The sequence below is a fragment of the Chaetodon trifascialis genome, chromosome 3 (genome assembly GCF_039877785.1).
Source record: "Chaetodon trifascialis isolate fChaTrf1 chromosome 3, fChaTrf1.hap1, whole genome shotgun sequence".
NCBI lineage: Eukaryota > Metazoa > Chordata > Actinopteri > Chaetodontiformes > Chaetodontidae > Chaetodon > Chaetodon trifascialis.
Window position 1 is genome coordinate 26,874,684 of NC_092058.1, and position 18,315 is coordinate 26,892,998.

The 18,315-nt window shown below is 43.1% G+C and overlaps 2 protein-coding genes across 2 annotated transcripts in view; both read right to left on the reverse strand.

Annotated features, from left to right (window-relative positions):
• The window catches only part of klhdc8a (kelch domain containing 8A), a 37,767-nt gene extending 33,018 nt beyond the window's left edge, over positions 1–4,749 (reverse strand). The window contains exons 1-2 of the mRNA XM_070958852.1: positions 4,345–4,749; positions 2,196–2,254 (exon numbers count right to left, since the gene is read on the reverse strand). The gene's annotated coding sequence lies outside the window, so the exon portion shown is untranslated. The remainder of the gene's footprint in view (positions 1–2,195; positions 2,255–4,344) is intronic.
• Positions 4,750–16,602: 11,853 nt separating this feature from the next.
• Positions 16,603–18,315, reverse strand: part of elk4 (ETS transcription factor ELK4) — a 201,337-nt gene continuing 199,624 nt past the window's right edge. The window contains exon 7 of the mRNA XM_070959397.1: positions 16,603–16,613. The gene's annotated coding sequence lies outside the window, so the exon portion shown is untranslated. The remainder of the gene's footprint in view (positions 16,614–18,315) is intronic.

Genomic DNA, 18,315 nt, shown 5'->3' on the forward strand with positions numbered 1-18,315 from the left:
GACAAGGCTGCATTTTGCATGTTGCTGTGCCAGGAGCCATGGAGACGAGACGGAAATAGATACAGGCGCTTAGGAAAAGGAAAACATTAGCAGAGCTGAGAAAACTAAGCTTGATGTATGCATGGACATGACGTGCCTGCACCAAGGAACATGCTTGGTTACGTAAGGACAATGTATATTCAGTTTCCAGCGCACTGTATTGTGTCCCTGAAGCACAGCCCCCTCCCTGGCTCAACCACTCCTATATTCAGGGAATAGTGGTTCTGCTCCCTTTCACTGACTGCTGTGTAGGAGTCAAATTAGAGTGAGCTGATCCAGTGTGGCAGTGCTGTGAAGGCTTGAGTGGAGAAAAGAGCAGAGAAGGAGGAAGCGTAAGGGAAGGCAGGAAAGATGGAGGAGAGGCCGAAAGAGGAGGGGGAGTTACAGTGAGGAGTGGGAGAAGTGGGCTAAGTTAATGGATGAAGAATATTACATGGAGGGGATAATGAGAGGGAGGGACGGCTTAATGAGTGGGGTGATAGAGACTGGGTACCAAAGCTAACGGGTTATATGGAGCACAAGCTCTATTACAGGAGGGAGTTGGGGACATCATAATCCCTGTGGCCTTATAAGTAATTACTATGTGATAGAGAGAGAGAATGGTAAGACCTATCTAGTGTCAGCAGAATTGGAATGAACTCCCTAACGGTTCTCTCACTGCACCATGCTTTTATGTGTGAGTGTGTATGTGTGTGTGGGGGTGTGTGTGTTAGCCATACTTCTACGCTTTTAAGATTTGAGTGCTTGACTTTCAGAGTGAGAGCATTTGTGCATAATGAAGGTATTAGTTCACGGTTAGGAGTTGTGTTTATAGAAAGCATAAAGTATGTGTTTACCTCCTCTGTTTGTGGATCATAAGACAGCAGGAGGTCTGGACAGTGTATTCTGCAAGCTGGCTGGCTTTCATCCACCTGCTCAACACAGTAACTAGGCTGCTCGCCTTCAGTCTGGTAAACATTAACATAAACTCTGGCATGGTATGTGCCCTGTAGATCACCAGCTCCAGTACTGCATGCTCACACTTGCATGCGGTGTGTTGAGTCGACACAGGCCGCTAGGACTCTCCAGACTAAGTTGACCGACCTGAAGCAATTAGAGTTTGTTTTTTGTTATTAGCTATAGCTGATAGAGCGGACCTTTTTGTGGAACTGCTGAGCCAACAAGAATTCATAAGCCATGCAGTGATCTTTAGCTGCACACAGTCTGCAAACACTCACTTTGGCTCTCTGTACAAACAAGGAAACTAGTCTCTGCTTGAAAAAAAATAGATACATTATATCTGTATCTGTATAGTCTCTCATCCAAAACTACAAAGTTCAAGTTTAGGTTCATGTTTATTGTGATCTCCATAGGAACAGCCAAAGGTTCACACATTGAAATTCATGTAGTCGTCCAAAAATATCAACTCTTAGAGTTGTTGCAAGTTTTCTAGAATGCTAGTGGCTAATTTACCAATATCACTAATGCATGCTTCACTGTTAGCATAGACTCTTAGACTATCACTTAGGGTAGCAATAATAGGCATAGCATAGTGCACGTTTTTAGTTTAGTTCAGTCTCTTAAACTGTGTCCCAGCTGCATAGTTGGGTATATACCAATAATATAACGCATACACTTTTTACTATTGTAAGCAGTGCACTTTGGTCAGTAAATATAGAATAAATAGATGTATTCATTCAGTCATGTATTGCACTAAAAAGAAATGTTAGAAAGCCTGTGGCACCAGTTGTCAGTCAAACTGTGACTTCAAAGCACTGCTGCCAATTCAGAATTTGAAAGTGTCACTCACCTTGTCAGGAAGAGATGGCCCATCATCCCAACAGCTCGTGACTGACACACATACGTTATATCGGTTTTTAACTTCGTCCCAACTTTGACTGGAAATAGCTCCATCCAGATTATCTTACGAGCCAATTAGCAGACTGACATTACTGAGGCCACCATCAAACCGCATTGATCCACCATAACTGCTGCACAAAATAAATATAGCAATTGATTGAATTTGTATTTGACAGTTGAAGGAAGGAAGTAATCAATGCCTGCTCAAGCAAGAAAGAATGTGCACGGGAAATATAGTCAAGAACGGGGAGTGGAGAGGAAGGTGTGGGGAAAGGTCAGGAGGTGAGGCCAGAGGAAAATCAATGACACTACTGTACCTTCAGGTTGGACTCCCAGGCAGGAAAACTTGGATTTTCCAGCACTACAAGTCAGTTACCTGTGAAGTCAAGAGGACGGCACCGTAAACTGTACAGAACGGAGAATTATCAGCCAACACTGCAGCACTGCAGAGCTTCTCAGCCTCATTTAGTGCAGTCTTTTAGGTTTCTGGCCTGGAAATGTACTGTATGTTTATCTCACTGCTCTCAACAAAGACAAGTTATCTAACTTGAATTCTTTTTTCATTTCAAAGCTCAGAATATCAATCTGTCAAGTGAAGCTGCGGTCCAGTGTTAACTTCTTGCACAGCTGCTGCTGTTCAGAAATGAGCTTTGTAGAAAAACATGTTTCTATTTCTCATATCAAAAGCATTGTTTTGGTATTGTGTCAAAAATCAGATATCAGACTGGCACAAAAATCAAACAAATTCAAACGATCCCCAGCCCCACTGTCAACTCCATGAAAGCTAATGTTGCTGTCTTTCCAGAGTCTGTGTAAGTAGGACTTTATTGGCCAACATGTTAGCCACAATAACGCCTGTTTGTCTGTCATCTTGTTTTGGAGTTCATCTGCTGCCTGGTGGCTAAAAATGGATTCATGCAGCTTTAAAACATAAAACTTGCTGCTCAAATTCTGCATTAATAACTTACAGAATTACCTAGCTAACTTTACTAATTATTTTTTTAAGTTCTTTCCAAAGGCAACTGGACCTGCTTGTGGTTCTGTAAGACTTTTCGTCTCTCATCGAAGAAGCTTCTTCAGTTTCAAATATCACTGACATAATAATACAGCTGAAACAGTAGTTTGCATAAAGCAAAGTTGCGGTCTGCATGAGCACCGCTGGAGTACAAAGGTCTGCCTTATGCAATTTTAAGTGAAGTTGATAATTTCCAACTTTGGAGCAAAGTGTGAAAGTAGAGGAGAGTGACAGTCTCCCTCAGGGAGAAAGGAAGAGAATGTCATTCTTCCTCCTTTACGTCTGTGCCGAGACGGACTGAAGACAGACAAGTGTGGTGAATATTGAGTAAGTGACCTTTCAGATACGGCCTGGATGGTCTTTATATTCACTGTCTCCACTGTCATGAGGGCTGTAATAATAGATCCATCATCATCAATCATCATTTCGTGGGCTGGAGAAGGACCTTAAAATCTTATTGAGCAGCAGATTATAAACAATCCAGTAATATTCAAGCAGGGACTTGAGCTAAGTTGGCATTTTATGAGGCAGACACAGCTAAAACTAATGCAATCTAGTGCTTCATTCCTGCAGTAAATCCTGGCTAAATGTAAATTCTAACGTTCAGTTTTTGTTGTACTAGAGGTGTTGTTTCAACTTTATGGAAGCAGAAAGTGTTTTTAATATTTCGCCCACACATTTTTTTTATCAATAGGAATAAATACTGGAGAGCAGTTCCATCAGAGACCAAACATTATGAAGTATGTATTTATATTTTAGCTTAGTGAGCCTAATAAACAGGTAAAGCATATATTGCATTGTGGCTCTGCAGTGACCGCACAGCACTGTTTCATTTTTCTATTGCAGTCTGTTCTTACATCTACATCACTGCCTTTCTGTGCTGCTCTTTGCTGTGGGTCACTCACTGGCACTTTGTGCTCACTAATATTTCTCAGCTGTTTATCTCCATCACTCTAAATGTTTTTAATTGCCATACATCCCTGCTCTTCACTGTGGAAAGAACCGGTCAGACAGTTGCATGTTGTTGTTTATCTTAATTTATAATGGAGGCATTTAGGCGGCCAATTATCACAGTGTCACACACAAAGCCAATTACAGGAGCAACGTTCACATTATATGACATCTCTACTGAAGTGGCTGGCTTCAGAAAGGCTTAAGGTAATACATTACTGCACATTAATTAAAACCACAGCTCACAATAAGGCAAAATAAAGTGTCACCTTCTTAAAAATAGTTTTAATATTAGCCTACGTTAATCCTGTCTCACCACTCGCTTAACAGCAGAAAACAGTAACTTCTTCGAGGTTTCCTGCAGCGACATGTAACGAGTAACGAAGTACTGGCAGCTGAAGTACGAGCATCACTTTTCAACTGAGCCAGGAGTCACGTAAACGCGCCTCTCAGGAAAAGCGACTCCATTTCCATTCCTTTCTCCATCTCCAGCTACTTACTTTTTCCGTTTCCGTCGCCGCGCTCTCGGTGTGTGCCGCTTCTCCTTCTCTCCTCCTCTCCTCTTCCTGGAAACGAGATGGAGAGAGGAGTCGGATCCAGGCGGAGGACGATGGGAGGCGAGGCGCGCCGCTAATCGCTGCCGCCGCACCGGGAGCGCACAGCGGAGGAGCGGCCGCCAACACGACACGGCTCCGCTTACCCGGTGTGATATATCGCCATTATGTGGGTCAGAGATGAAGTATTCATCTCCAGCTTTCAGCGCACAAGTTCAGATTCATCCCGGCGATGGTACAATCCGGAGAGAGAGGGAGAGAGCCGGAGTGTTGTGATAACCTATATTTGGTAAAGGGGAGCCCACTGACACAATTTCACCTATTTGAATTGAAAGAGATGTGTTATGAAGTGGGTGTTTGCAGGTCTTTCAGTTGATTTGAGGTTACAGCAGAAATATTTTGTGTTTGTAATACATCCAAAGGCGAATTATCAGGAGTTGATGACATGATTTTTATTAGCAAAGTGGGAGGCTCTCTATGGTCCTCTATTTTTACGGTAATTCAACATACAGCTCACCAGTGTGGTGCCGAGGCCACACAGAGGCACCCGCAGATATACAGAAGGGGTCGATCTGTCCATTAGGTTATAATATTTTATGATTTAATGATTTTTTTTTATTATCGTCATTACAGCTGCTGGTCGTTGACCAGTTTATTGTATGTCAATAAACCGTTTTCATTGTAGGCATTTTGACAAGTCAGAGCAGGAAAAGAACAAGTGAGATAGATGACATTAATGAAGGCTGCATTCCATGAAGGTGAGCCAGGTCCAGGGTTCGGTGCTGTAGCCCACATGCTGTCATCCTGGAACACTTGATGTGACTGAGCCATTGTTAATGTCCAGCTGTGGTTTTCCTGCTGTGCTGATTCAAAATGTCTGCTGTGAAAAAGGGTTATTATTGCCCCCATGTGCACACTCATGTCCCTGCTGCGACTTTTTATACCTGCTCTTGACAATTATATATAACATAAAACTGGTTACTCACATCCTTGTATGATTTGCACACAGGACAGTGAGAGTGAGCATCCAGAGTCAGCCTGCAGACTCCTCTCAGCATCAGGTCCGGTCTGAACTTGGGTTTATTTGTTACGCGGACACTCATTGGACATTAGTGTGAAAGACTTTTAAACTGATTACAACATTCAACAATTCCTACCAATACAGCCACAGTGCTGCTGTTGGAACAGATGGGGCTTATTTACCTAATGCAGCCCACACATTTTTTTTCCTGTTTATCTCTCTTGGCTTCTGGTTGCTGTTGCTGGCTATAGAAATTGCAATTCAACGCCTCTCGAAGTTGGGAACATGATAAAATAGGCTTTTATTAAGAGTTAATATAGAACATTATTAGTAAATGTACAACGAAAACACATTTTATTCCAATCTTTACAAGCTGTGCTGTGTTCAGTTGTAAACTGCCTCTGTGTATCAAATTACTCTTCCCTTCAAAGCCACAATGAAGTACTGTAGCTAAATATGTTGTCAATGCTGAGTTGAAGCCAGAATCTGGCATCTTCTATCGTGGCATATAAAACACAATGCCATCGATAAGTGTCATTTTTCAGAAAAAAAAGGAACAGCGTGTCAGATTTGTAGGGACTAGGGACCAGAGATAAAAACCCAAACTGCAGTGACTGCACCCAGCTGGTGATGCTCCAACACATCACTGATTTTGTCACACCACACAAACAAGGCAGTGAGTAAATCTATGGAGTAATAGAGTAAATATACACCAGGTAAAAAAGGTAACTAGCCTAGCTTGGCAGAGTAGCAGTGACTTGAGTCTATGAATCTTGTGAATTTCACATAGTTTGAGTCGCAGCTAGCTTGAAACCCCATATTTAAATGTATTACATTGAGAATGAATTTATGAAAATGACTTTTTAGTTCAAATGGACAAGACAGCAGAAGAAGAAATGATAATGTATTGTTTTTGTCAATACTGTGTTTCTCTTTGACTTTTAGACTATTGAAATGTCTATTTCGGTTTCAAGCCTCTGACCATGATTATTATCAGCCTAAAAAGTTAAGATTTTACTATTTATATGCAGTTTGTTGCACAGTTTGGCTTAGAGCTCTCAAATCCTCAAACCCTCTTTCTCTCAACTTCATTGATTCTGCAATTACTGCTGCTCTCTGCCTTTGTAAGAAATTAATGGCCACTATCAGCCCCATACACACCATTCCAAGTCCTGAATCTACACTGTGTCAATTAGGCTGTGTGATTTAGTCTGATAGACACTCCAGCTTTTGTATTACTGTCATTGCCTCTAGAAAATTATGCGCCCCTTATTTTCTCTACCCGGGTCATTTTTTTGCCTCCTGTCTGTGCTTCTACATCCCCTGCCCCTCCTGCTATTTTTTTTTAAAAGCCAGACAGAGGGACTGTGGCCCAGAAATCCTGCTCTGAAGATGGGTACCAACTCGCTGTCAGCACTGCTGTCTGCCCTCGTGGGACCTAGCCTGATTACAGCACCATCATTCTCTCTCTTTTAGTTCTGGGCACACACACACACACACACACACACACACACACACACACACACACACACACACAGTTGTGGCACTGCTCTCGGTGCACATCTGTACTTTGCAGCTCATTGAATATGCCTTTTCAACTGCATTATTATTTTCTAAGAGCCTTGAATGTGTGTGGCCTCCTGTCACTGTATTTTCAGGCGCTCTGAAGTCTCAGAGTCTGAGACAAAGATGACTGTGATATTGTTGCCGATGACAGCTGGCCAGTCAGATAATTGGCTTGTCGACATGTCACTCTCTATCGCTGATGTTTCCATTGGAGCAGAACACTGGTCTGAGGAAAAGGAATCCACTGTTACATCTATAATTCAGCTGAGACTCAAACTGTCTACAGCCAGCAGTTTTTACTTGGCAAAACTTACAGCTTATAGTACTTGGCACAGGTGGAGGAGGTTTGTTCCTGAAGGATTTTTTTTCCAATTCCAGGTCTACAGGAGCAGTAATTGGGCCATGGGTCTTTTTTTGTGGAAACCAATTGCTAAACCATACTCAGATTGATATTCACAGTTTTCGAGAAAATACTCTGTTGGTCAGCTTACCTGTTAAATGATCCATCTGTCCCAGGCAGATCAATTGGTTCCAGTGCTGTCACTGAAGCAAACACTAGACTGAGGCAGTCTGCTCCAGAAGAACTGTCTACACCGGCATTTTCACTCCCATCTGCAGGTAGCCTCTGTTACTGGATCAGACTTGTTGCAATGTTTCTACTGCTGTCCTTGGCTGAGTGGTTCGGTGGTCACTTGTAATAATGGCAGGTGTTGGAATTGGGAATCTTTTTTTGCAGTTGTCTGATTCAGATGCATTTTAAATGTTGCAAAAAACAAAACAATACCACACATCATGGAAAAGCAGGGATATTTTTATAGAGGTTCAGTGTAGCCAGGTCATATAGCCAACTGTCGCGTATAAATAATACAGCAGATGAGCAAGTGACCATACAATCCATACACTGTGCACTTCCAACAGATATTTATAGGCTTCCTAGCACTTTCTCACCCACAGAAGAATCAGTTTGACAGATAAATTCCATTAGTCTTTGCACACAGATACACATGGGGCACAGTCCCCAGTTACAATGAAAACTGGATCAACCCTATCAAAACACAAGAGTGGCAATAATGGAGGATTCTGCGAGACCCCGATTACACTTTTCAAACTCTTACTTTTAATGATGTCTGTGTGTGACAGCGACAGTATGGTTACGTTTAGGGGAAGATCATTGTTAACAATTGTTGAATACTAAGCTTCAAAGGTGCAGGTTGGTCTACTTACTGACCATAATTAAGGCACAACATGACAGTGGTGTGACCTTCTCGTATAATACCAAGAATGTGAATCAGCATGTTTCCCAAAGTGTCGTACTATTCCTTTAAGGTAAATCTTTGCATTAAAATCATGCAATGATGTTTTAGATAAGTGTTCTTTCAGTTTTGTATCAACAGTCTTGGTGTGTGTGGTGTGTTTGGCCCTTTTATGCTCCCATACACAAAGCCAGCTCCATAAAGAAAGGATTTTCCCAGTTTGTTGTAGAAGAACTTGACTGGCCTGCATAGAGGCTTGACCTCAAACTAACACTTGGTCACATCCAACACTTTTGGCATGAACTGGAACACTGTGTGTGAGCTTGGCCTCATTGGCCAACATCACTGCTGGACTTCACTAATGCTCATGCAGCTGAATGGGAACAAATCCCTGCAGCCAGGTTCCAACATCTGGAGGAAAGCCTAAAGCCAGAAGATGCTACACTATCACATATTTGTGTAATGTTCACATGTTCATATACTTTTGGCTATATAGTGTAATTTGCATTTAGTTAGTAAAGCTCACATGTGACTGACAATAAGAAGATAAAACCATGTTTTGCAAATTTGCAGAATTCTTATATCAAGCTATGAAATACTGAAAGACATTACAGTCAGATTTTATGCCTCAGATGGGACTGCTGCATGAACCAAGATGATCCAGAAGGGGCATCTTACTGCCACTCTCTGCATCTTAAATGCTTCTAATCATGTATTCACTTCAGGCATTTATTATAGAAGAATACACTATATAATCTGTATGTGGGTAACATTAAAATGCTAATAAAAGTTCAACTATGGTTAGCCTAGCAACCAGTAAAAGTAAAGCTGGCAAGAGCTGAGGCATGCCAAGCGTGAGCTCCAGACAATGCATATCTGCAGAGTGAAGGCTACAAGGCAGTGAAGTCTTTCCCCATGCACAGAACAGAGTAAGCCCCAGGCAGGGCTTCACTTCTGGGCCCGTCTTGCTAACTGCCTTCCTTCATCCACTTTGATCACGGAGGCGAGCTGAGGAAATTCAGGAGAGCTCGACTTCAATCATCCAGCGGAGCTCCGTCTGTGAAGAGATTCAGTGTAGTGTAGCATCATGTGCTGGGAGACTTTTGTATGGTAATTTGTTATGGAGGTGGGGGAGAGGGAGGGTTGTTTTTCAAAGGAACCCTTTGAAGCTTGCCAGAAGTGTACATGGATGCATAGCGAGATTAGAATATACGGGAGTAATTGTTCTGTCCCAGGCAGAGATGAAACAATGAATAAATTCTTCAGTTATGACCTTCAAGTTTGAGTCAAACAGTTTTTGTTCCAATCTGACTTGAGAAAGTAATTTGACAGCTGAGACTGCTTTGCCTTTCCCGGTGAGGACTGACAGACACGGCAGGCTGGGATCTGATGTCCTCCATTACACAGGAGCCACCTGGGTGTTTATGCCTCTTTCAGATATCATACATGGAGATTTCAGCTGTTCTTACGAGGCACTATGATCTATAAGCTCATTGTGAGGCCCTGACAATTGTTAGAACTATAACAACCACGTCATTCAACCTGTAGGTTGAGTACAGTACATCATGGGGCAGTTTTATAGACAATTACACTTAGTGCCTGGTGCATGTTATTATCATGAAATGTCATTATGTTTATGCAAATTGTAGAATCTCCCCAAAGCATTTACAAGAGTTTGTCCTCACAAGGAAAACAACAGCATTGGTTGTTGTTGTTGTTCAAATGCTGTTAACTACCAATATTTGCATTCATTGACAACGACGTCTGTAATACTTTTGTGTGTCTCAAAAGAAAAGGCAGTAGTTATTAGACATTCTAGCACCACAAACTTCTTTGGGAGGAGCCCAGGGTGGATGGTTTGAGCATGTGACCGTGACACTGAAGACCACTGTACAGTCACTGTGTCTTTTAACTGTGACCATGAACACATGGATTTTGTGCCCAAACCAAACCTTAACCACAGAGATGGCACAGCAGAACACAGTCATGTGAATTGTTTTTCTTACAGGAAACACTCACATAGCCTGGTTCAGTGACAAACAATCTGTTTAGTTTTTTTTAGTTTGGAGGACTTATTATGCAATGATGTTACCATGCCATTTGCTGGTCCTGCTTGTGATCTTGGCACTGTGTACATTACTCTGCAACTTGGTCACATAGACTTCTCAGCACAAACCCTCGGGCAGAAATACAACCTGTTATCTGGCAGTGGTTTGCATCTTCAGTGATATTTTGGTGACCTCACAGGTTTTACAGTCTGCTGTCTGGATCATCTTTGCCCAGGGCACTTCTAAATCCAGCATTTCCACAGCATACAGCTTGTAAAACGAAGAAGAGAACAGCAGGGCTATGTTTGTAGCGCTGTTGCTGAAAGGTCTGTGGAAAAGCTGGATTAAAATGCTGAATGCAGGTTTAGCCTCGGGTTTGCATGTTTGCATGTTTTCATCCCTGGAAGACTGGAAACACATGTGACAGCACAGAAGATGCAAACCACTCATGGATAACAGGTAAAAAAAAAAAAAAATGCTTGTATTTCCCTCTCGAAGTTTACACTAAGAAGTCTGTGTGAAGGTCAAAGGAGGCCAAAGTCACAAAGGGGCTGTGGCTGACCCATACCAATGCTTGTGTCTGTTGTCATCTCTGCAAAAAGCTGCTTGAAGTAGGGAATGAATGTTAAATTGTCTCTTTCAGAAAGCTGGAAAAATGCTCTAACATCATAAAAGTGTGGGGAGATGGAGCTGATGCTCTTTGACCATCTGAAAGCACTTCAGTTGAAGCGTACAGTACTGACACCTTTACATGGCTCTTGTATCTGCTCAGGTTTTGGGCTTTTGAGGTACATGCCTGTCACAGGACTGTGATGTATTGCTTTGGGCAATTCCATGGCAGGTTGACCACTGAGGGGTGATGTATCTGTCACTGGCTGAATTTTAACATACATTACATGTAACATAATACTTCTAAGTAATGTAGCATGTCATTTCCTAACCTTCTTCATCTCATTTCTGCCCTCATTTTCCCCTGTGGATTATGGTTTTATGATGCTATGAGGATGTTAACAACTGTAAAATACATGAAGTAATCTTGACACTGCTTTGGCCCTAAATCACAGCAGAAGTGGTTAATTAAGAATAAATGCATGAACATGAACATTGCCAGATTTTTACCTGTTAAGATGCTGCAACATGTGATAATTCTGTCTTTTCAATGCAACAATCAGCACTGTAACAACTTAAAAGTCATGTCGTCATCCCATCTTGCTTACTTTACAGGTCAGTTAATAGGTGGAGCTGCAAAAATTATCACCTTCCCTAGTTGTTGTACTTGTGTACTTACACTTAATGTAGGATTGAGGCCACTAGTAAATTTGCTAAGAATAAAAATGTCAAGTATTTTCAGACTGTTGGTACATAAAAAGTTGAGTTTCTCTGCTTGTGGGATGAGGTTGGCAAGCTTCAGATACATTCCAGCAGCTTTCAATGTCCAAATGTTTCATTCCTCAAGAGACAGGAAAAAAACACAATAAAAAGTAGCTATTTCTAATTTATGAGCAATAACTCCACTAGTTGTACTACTGAAGTGGCTTTAGATTGAAATTGCTCAGTGTTGCACTTGTTAAAATTTCCAGTCATAAAGAATCCTCACAGTGCATCACTGCCTGTTTTGCTGGAGAACCAGTCTGATGTCACCTATTGCCTAATTGGTGTAATCCATGCAGCTGGTCATGTGCAGCACTGATCTCAGTGGTGGGTTCGTACATGAGTGTCAATCAGAGGCAACCCCTTCATGCTCATGTATGTTCACAGCATGCTGAAATACTCATGGCTTCCCTGAAATGACCAAGACGCCTAATCACGCATCCTAATCAACCCTGAAGCCATCCGTAAGTACACTCCACACTGAAACAGCTTGATGTAGTGTTGCTGATTGCCCGCCATCTGTTGTTGTGTACTGACCCATTTGCTCAAAATTGATGGTGCTAAGCTTGATGAGCACTGTTTTCTCAGAAATTGCAAGTTTACTATCTACTTCCCTTTTTAGAATTCACTTTCCAATTTAACATGCACTGTGTAACCACAGTCTCTGGGAATGCTGGACAAGGCAAGATTATTATGTAAAAATCTGGCATCTCAAAGAGGTGCTCCAGCAGAGAGGAGTGTCCCATTACTGCTGAATGAGATGCTATAAATTCATCCTGCTTGTCCAGTTCAAATTTCTGATGTTGGGTATGATCTCTTGTCTGCCCACATGAAGTGATGAATCACAAGTGAAGAGCAAAATACAAAGCAAACAGCTGTACATCAGTGAGTGTTTTGGAAGCTGGACCCAGTGTGCAGTGTTTTCTTGTATGAATATGTGTGGTAACTGTTTGGCTTTATTCTCACTTTCATTAGAAAATATTTTAGCAATAACAAGAAGGTTAAAAATACACAATTGTGTTGTAGGAGTGTTCTTGTCATGAACTCCCCAGAACACAGAACAGGTGGACACAATTGCACAACACAGATTAGGTTCAGGCAAAAAGGCAGGTTTATTACCAGGCAGGATCGGTACACCGGTGATCAGTCAGACAAACAGAGGTATCCAGAGACGAGAGGCAAATGGCAAGGTTGAAGGCAGAAAACGAGGTTGTAAAAAAACAGACTATGGCGTGAATATCAGAATGCTGGGACAAGGACCGTGTAGTACAACAAACTGGCAACGAGACTGTGAGACATCCATCCATCCATTGTTTATACCTGACTATCCCTTTCGGGGGGGCTGGAGCCTATCCCAGCTGTCATTGGGGGATAGGTGGGGTACACCCTGAACCGGTCACAGGGCAACATATATAGACAGACAACCATTCACGTTCACACTCACACCTAAGGACAATTTAGAGTCACCAATTAACCTTAATGAGCATGTTTTTGGTCTGTGGGAGGAAGCCGGAGTGCCCGGAGAGAACCCACGCATGCACAGGAAGAACATGCAAACTTCACACAGAAAGGCCACACACGGGGTAAAATACAAGAGCTAATGAAGGGAGATGGGAAACAGGTGCAGAGAACAATCAGGGAGCAGGTGTGACGAGACAGGGGAAGGGTGTGCAGGAAATGAAGCTAAAACAAAGACACCCGGTTAGTGATTTCAAAATAAAACAGGAAAGACAAGACATGAAATGTGCAAAATAATACAGAAACTTGACAGACATGACAGTTCTTAAGTAGACTGAGTGTTCAGTTTTCTGGGGAATGGGAAATTCTGTTATCTTTATGTACATAGAAATTTTTACAGAGTTTGAAGAAAAACCAACAACCAGCCAACCAACCAACAGCATATCACATGCTCTCACTCTTATTTCTCCTCTGATATCATCTTTATTATCTGTATCTAATTAAATTATACTAATTAAAGGTTCCCTGTGGAGTTTTAGTACCTCAAGTGGTGCTATGGAGCTGTGTTTCTATGAGGATGTTCCTGTTTTGTGCAGCTCATGCATGAGCACATGCACGTGGGTGCTACTCCACTGATCTTCAGGAGGAGGTAATGCACAAAGAAATCCAGCAACAAACCAAAAAAAGACAGTGAGGAACACTGCAAGCGAGAAACATAGATGTAAACCAAAGCTGGGGAACCTTTTTCCTATCAAGGGCCATTTAACTTTTTATAAAATTCTTCAAAGGTAATGATAAATTATCCATCCATCTTCTCCCGCTTCATCCGGGGCCGGGTCGCGGGGGCAGCAGTCTGAGCAGGGACGCCCAAACTTCCCTCTCCCCGGACACTTCCTCTAGGTCTTCCGGGGGGATACCGAGGCGTTCCCAGGCCAGCCAAGTGACATAGTCACTCCAGCGTGTCCAGGGTTTTCCTCTGGGTCTCCTCCCGGTGGGGCATGCCTGGAATAGAGATGCCCGAGCCACCTCAGCTGGTTCCTCTCTATGTGGAGGAGAAGTGAGTTCCTCCTGGGTGACAGAGCTCCTCACCCTATCTCTAAGGGAGAGCCCTGCCACCCTGCAGAGGAAACTCATTTCAGCCGCTTGTATCCGGGACCTCGTTCTTTCGGTCATGACCCAAAGTTCATGACCATAGGTGAGGGTAGGAACGTAGATTGACCAGTAAATCGAGAGCTTCGCCTTTTGGCTCAGCTACTTCTTCACCACGACAGACCGATACAGCGACCGCATTACTGTTGCCACTGCACTGATCCGCCTGTCAATCTCACGCTCATCCTTCCCTCACTTGTGAACTAGATCACAAGATACTTAAACTCCTCCACTTGAGGCAGGAACTCTCCCCCAAACATCCCAGCTGCTTCACATTCGGCTGCGAACTGCCCCAGTGCATGCTGAAGGTCCTGGCTCGAGGGAGCCAACAAGACAACATCATCCGCAAAAAGCAGAGACGAAATCTGCCGGCTCCCGAACTGAACCCCCTCCAGCCCCTGGCTGCGCCTAGAAATTCTGTCCATAAAAATAATGAACAGAACCAAAGGGCAAAGGGCAGCCCTGCCGGAGTCCAACATGCACCGGGAACAGGTCCAACTTACTGCCGGCAATGTGGACCAAGCTCCTGCTCTGGTTGTACAGGGACTGTACAGCCCTCAGCAGAGGGCCTCCAACCCCATACTCCTGGAGCACCTCCCACAGAATGACGCGAGAGACACAGTCGAATGCCTTCTCCAATTCCACAAAACACATGTGGACTGGTTGGGCAAACTCCCATGAACCCTCAAGCACCCTGTGGAGGGTATAGAGCTGGTCCAGTGTTCCACAGCCAGGACGAAAACTGCATTGTTCCTCTTGAATCCGAGGTTCGACTATTGGTCAGATTCTCCTCTCCAGTACCCTGGAATAGACTTTCCCAGGGAGGCTGAGGAGTGTGATCCCCCGATAGTTGGAACACACCCTCCGGTCCCCCTTTTTAAAGACTGCCACGCGATGTTGCAGAGGCATGTCAACCAGGACAGCCCTACAACATCCAGAGACTTGAGGTACTCAGGGCGGATCTTATCCACCCCCGGTGCCTTGCCACTGAGGAGCTTGCAAACTACCTCAGTGACTTCAGCCCAGGTAATGGATGAATCGACCTCCGAGTCCCCAGTCTCTGCTTCCTCTACAGAAGACATGACAGTGGGATTGAGGAGATCCTCGAAGTATTCTTCCCTCTCCCCGGACACTTCCTCTGATAAATTACTGAAAATATATATCACACTAATCTTGCGATGGCTGGAACTGCTTTGGCGAGACGTCTGATATAAGAGCTGGTTTTAGGTTTAGGTCTGTCACTCTTGAGTGGAACTGCAAACATCAGCGCATGTCTCCTCAGAATGGGAAATTCCCCAAATTCTTTGCAATTCTTTAAGCAATGTGTTGATTTTAGAAATACTGGACAAAACCACACTTTTCCATCAACACGTTCCTAATCAGAAACTGTCCATTTTCTTTCTGACAGCTGTTGCTTAACTAATTTTAACTGAGTTCAAAACACCCTCTCCAGCTGACCTCTTAATAATTTGAGTGGAGCACAAATCCCGTAAAAGATCTATAATTATACCTGATGGCTACATACATGATATCATGCAAGACTGAAGTTAAGGCTTAAGCTTACAGGTCCTCAGCAAAAATTCAAGCAGTACATAGGACCAGCTGTGACAGTGGGAAAATATCACACAGTGGATTTGTGATATTTTGACTTTGGCTTTTTTTATGTAACCTGTTGTCCCATAAAATAAAGACCTATCAAATGCTTATGGCCTGGGTTATGACTGTAGGTAGAAATGCATGCTAACATTTGCAGTTTATGTTAGAGCAGACAAACACAGTTTAATATATTCATGTATATTTTGTGTTCTTGGTTTTGAATAAAATGTGGAAAAAAAAAGACACCACCAACCATTTAATCTCTTTGAATACCAAATATCACTCCTACTACAGCCCCATCCATAAATACAAAGCTGCTAACTTGCTAAAGATATAGTTGGACAATTGCTACAGAGTGTGTACAAATGGTTTCCAGATATATTCAGAAACCCATTGCCTATTGGAAACACTATTTTATACCATTTTTGCACCACTTCTTCTGTCTTTTATTCTTTGTCCAAAAAATAAAACCCACCAAATATGTACATAAGCCTTTGTTGACTTAGGCTATATACCACAATGATCTTAGGAAAGCAAGCATCTGTTTTCTTTCCAGTGTTGGATATTTCATTTTGAAAAGCGCTGGTGTGTGCTTCAGGAATGCTCCCTTCCACCGCACTGGTGGATGTTGCTGTAATCCTCACGATGCTGAGCAGAGCCCATCATGGGATTTCATGCCTCCTTCTCCCATTTCCTCATTTCCTCACCTCCTTGTTCCCTCATCCCCTCGTCTCCTCTCTTTTCATCTCATCTCTGCTGAGTTTCCTATCTGGAGTGCCTCCCCATTTCCACTGGAAAGCGGTCGTGATGAGCTTCAGCTTGCTGGGGGCCAGACTAATCACTAAAACAAGTAAACAAGTGGAAAGGTGAGCAGAGTGCAGCGCAATCAATAATGGTTCCATGGTTGATTGGTGTAGCGGTAGCAAGTGCATGCACACACACATATACACACATAAATCCACACGAACACACAGGGTCATCAAGGTCAATCTGAGCAAGACAACGAGGAGGTGGGATCAGTGTTAAATGCTTGTTGCTTGACATTAACAAACGAACAGGAATCTCTCAAAGTAGGTCTGCTCTCTCTCTGACCTCAATTCCTCATTTCCTGTCAGCACACACACGCACAAACTCACGAACATGGACCTGAATGTGCGCACGCATAGACACAAACATGTTTGTTAGTGTAGTGTGCACATTTACACAGCAGCATACTCACAGCCCTCGCACATCCACACACACCGGCACCTTCATGCACACACGGTTATTAGCAGCTTCTCTCCATTTGGGACTACAGCTGCTGTCGTTGTGAATTTCGGTTGCTTTACTTGATCAGTTAATGGCACTTATTTCCCAGAAAGAGCCTCCACCTGGCTTCCATGCCACTCCATCAACCTCTGATTAAAAGCTAAGCGTTAATACCAGCACTCTGGTGATCTGCTGTGCTCCTGTGTGTAAAGTGGGGCCTCGGATCAGGAAGATTGTGAATATCTGAAGAAAGTGTCTGCTGAGTAAGACTGAATGTCTCCCAGCAAAGAAGATGCAACTCTTCTTGAGAGCATTTAATGATGGTCAAGTATGTGGACTTGGTGAGAGACATGGGAGACACTTGTAACAGTACATTGTGGGTTGAATGGCTCAGAGCAGCAACTTCCACCTTTTCAAAAAAGTCTACATTTGTCTACATGATGGACAACGTTGCATCTTATCTATCTTACCTGCACATGAGGCTACTTTTGCCTTTTTAAGGTCGCCTCACAACAATTCAGAGCATCTTCATTACTGCTGTTGGTCCTTTGTTGTTCCCACAGCAACCCTGCTGAGCTGACAGATGAGAGGCGCATGAGACGGCTTCCCACATAGTAGCAAAAACACACACATGCATGCACACGTACACACATTAAATCACATGCAGGCATAACTACATCTGGAGAAGCATACCCTGCATTGTTTAAAATAAGCCAGGCATCAGAGGCGAGGTGTTGGAGTGAGATTGTTGTACACAAATAGGCCATTATGGCAAAAGTGGAACAGAAGGAGTCTCCTATGAAAACAGAGTGTTCTCTCTCTACTCCTCGACTCTCTCTTTTTGCTCTCTCTGTCGCTCTCTCTGTGGGCAGGCCGTGTGTGCCTCTATGCTCGTTATCAGAACAAACAGAGATGAGGGTGGAAGACTGGGGTACACAACATGTACCAGAGAGGGGAGGATGAAAGAGCAAAAAACAAGGGAAAATCAAACACCCGGCATGAGGGCAACACCAGGGAATTGTTTCTATTGGTGCACACCTACTACCATAGGGAGCTTTACCATTTTAACGCATTAAAGGCGTGCCACACCACAACACACCAATGCACGAGATAGTCAGAAAAAAAAAAAAAACATTAATTCCAATTCCAGTCCATATCAGATGTACATTTCCCTTGAGGGTCTAAAAGAAAAAAGAAAAGAAAGAGA